Source organism: Hypanus sabinus, unplaced genomic scaffold (genome assembly GCF_030144855.1).
Source record: "Hypanus sabinus isolate sHypSab1 unplaced genomic scaffold, sHypSab1.hap1 scaffold_384, whole genome shotgun sequence".
In the NCBI taxonomy this organism is placed as follows: Eukaryota; Metazoa; Chordata; class Chondrichthyes; order Myliobatiformes; family Dasyatidae; genus Hypanus; species Hypanus sabinus.
The window spans coordinates 273,338-276,358 of NW_026781274.1; the positions used below are offsets into that span (position 1 = coordinate 273,338).

A 3,021-nucleotide genomic window follows, 5' to 3' on the forward strand; every position below is an offset into this window, starting at 1 on the left:
AGAGCCGAATGGACGTTTCCAGGTCTGTGTAGAGGCATCGCGTGAGAATGAAGATCAGAGTGGTTGTCGCCCAACAGAGAAGGAAACTCGCCGACAGGCTGAAGAGCAGAATGATGGATTGTCTCCGACTCTCCATCTCCGGATCTCGCTGTTTCCCGCAATTTCCCCGTCCCTTCAGCCCCCTGCGGACTCTGCTCGCCGCCAGTATCTGTCTGACGGTCAGAGCATTGAGGGTCAAAATAAGGAAGAAAGGAAGTAGCGGATTCAACAGACGGTCCACCCAATAAAACCCCTCAAACGATGGCGAGAAAGGCACTACAGGTCTACTGAAACAAATACAATTTGTAAACCACACGGAACAGTCAACGGCCACGTGACGCAGGAAGTCGTGGACAAGGCAGAAAGGAGCGTTGTCCAGGACTCCGTAATTAAATCCTTTTGCTTGACCCATCTGGTGTAACAGGACTTCGATAATCACCACCATCAGATCCGCGGCAGCCATCGCCACCACGTAACGTGTGACGCATTTGGAGAGACCGCAGTTTCCTCGGCTGAGAATGATGATCGCCACAAGGTTATATGCAGTGTGACAAAAAAGACCAAAAATAAGAATAAAGAAATTCAAACTCATTTTTTGGCAGAAATACAGCCGTCAATTGTTCTCTTGCAATTAAATCTCCGCTGGCCATTATCAGTGGAAGTAAAAAGATACTTTGTTTGATCACGTGACCGCAGCAGAATGCGTTTTACAGTTGCGCATGCTCACATTAATCTCTTCACGTTTCACGGATGCAGCAGCGATGAGCAGAGTCCAAGAATGATGGATCACAGAAACGGGTCCTTCGGCCCAATATCTCCATGCCGACCAACCTGGCCACCTAATACAGTTGTTCGTGATTGGGTCACATTCGTCAAACTGTCCATGTGTACTTCAAATATTGCTAACGACTCTGTAGTGCTCATTTCCTTTGTCAGGCTGTTCAATACACAGAGCAACTATGTGAGAAAACGTCTCTCGTGATCCAGCTATATTTCTGCCCTCAATAAAATGCCACTCGGCCGAACCTCACCCTGTAACTCAACCCAGAGAGTCCCTGCAGCATCTCTGTGAATACTGCCTGCTCTCTTTTCAGCGGACTTCTGCCTTTCCTATAACAGGGCGACAAGACTGTTCACAGAACTCCAAGCGCGGTATCTCCAAGGAGAGGGGTAGTGTAATTGAAGTGCGCATCTACGCTTCTTTCCGAAAGTCTGTGTTACTATTGGATTGCAACGTCAGATTCTGAAAACAAGATCTTGCACCGCAGCAACCTTCCCTCTGTTTTATTTTACTGCTTCGGGGACAAACCATTGCTCTGAGCAGAACATTGTTACCCGGTCTTAATAGTGCTCGGAACTTGTAACGTTTTATAAATCTGATATGTAAGTCAAACGATGACAAAACATAACACACAACACACGTAAACACTGTCAGACAGTCACAATTGACAGGGAGGATGCAACAGTGAAATGTTCTGACGGGACGGCGATGGTGGTTTCTGAACAGTGAACGACCGACTTCCATTCTGCCTTCATTGTGACCATTTGTGACAGTGTTGTAACTTGAAACAATGACAGTGCATGTACGCTGAAACTAAAATGTTTCACTGTAAATGTGGTACGTTTAGTGTTTAGCACATTTATGGATTATATTCATTAATACAGTTAAATTCAGAGTATTTCATTATTATATTACCAAAGATGTCGAAACATTTTGGCATAATTTCAAAATGATGTTAACATGGTATAAAAGAAATTCCAGCTGCTTGTCCACAAATGCCATGTTCGCGGGGGAATTTCAATCATGGCGAGGCTGTGGTATGGAATTGATGACGGGCGCAGTAAAAGAAGTCCTGATGCTTCGAGCCGGAATCGAACCAGCGACCTAAGGATGACTCCATTTCCTCTACAGTCCTCCGCTCTACCAACTGAGCTATCGAAGGAAAAGTGACATCAAGTTTCTCCACGTTGGCTCCTACCGACAATCATTATGCAGATTTCAGCCTGGCATCTGTCGACCGATGGCAAAAGCCTGCCTGTGGCAACTATCTCGTCCTTCCAGCACTGGGGGCCACAGGCCACGGGATGACGCCGATCACCGCGCTTCTGACAATTCTAGGGACACTACGATTCCAACACAGCTCTTTGATCGTCCTCGCCCGTTCAAATCAAAGGTTACTCAGCTTTCTCTTTTCACCCAGTAACCAGGGCAATGTCCTTCTAACCACTCACCTGATTTATGCCGGAATCGTCGCCTGCAGCTCATCCATTACTGAAACACCAGCTGCCAGCCGGCTTTCCCTCCAATCTGCTTTCAAAGCAGCAAACCTACGACATTTTCTCCCGACCCTTTGACTGAGATACTTTCCGCTCGCTCTGCGCCAACCGCATCTTTTGTGCATTCTTAGTTCAGGAATTTGATTGAACGAATCCTCTGAATACAAAATGTCGATGGAGAATGCGAGCATCGATCTCGCTACCTCTCGCATGCTAAGCGAGCGCTCTACCATTTGAGCTAATTCCCCAGCACATCGCGCTAGCCTCCTATAATTTGCTCCGTTGGACAAACATCATTGCATGCCTGCCACTGTTCACCGATGCACAATCAGCAGCTCACAGACAGGCACACACACTCACTCACTCACTCACTCAGCAGTAGCTGAGAGCGGCGTGAGGTCTCTGCTTCCGTATCAGTATCAAAGGTACTTACCCGGGATACCGACAATTACAATGACTGTGTAACAAACAGCCCTCTCTGGAAACATTGTTAATCCAAGGCTGTTCTGTTTGGAATGTTGTCAATTTCTAAATTATCTTCTATGGATAGCTGAGACCCCGTGAGTGGGGTTAAAAGACAGGTCTGGAGAGACACCCTTCAGACACACCAGTGGACACTGACTGAGTGTTGGGAACCCACAGAAAGATGGGGGCCTCGGAGACCGAACCAGGAGATCGGTCAGTAAAGTTCACAGTGTTACAGCA

At 47.1% G+C, this 3,021-nt stretch overlaps 2 non-coding genes across 2 annotated transcripts; both read right to left on the reverse strand.

Moving 5' to 3' along the window:
- Positions 1-1,896: 1,896 nt before the first annotated feature.
- On the reverse strand, positions 1,897-1,982 carry trnay-gua (transfer RNA tyrosine (anticodon GUA)). The gene is given in 2 exon segments: positions 1,897-1,932; positions 1,946-1,982. It is a non-coding gene; the product is annotated as a tRNA-Tyr (tRNA).
- Positions 1,983-2,491: 509 nt separating this feature from the next.
- Positions 2,492-2,564, reverse strand: trnaa-agc (transfer RNA alanine (anticodon AGC)). Its single transcript has one exon. It is a non-coding gene; the product is annotated as a tRNA-Ala (tRNA).
- Positions 2,565-3,021: the final 457 nt, after the last annotated feature.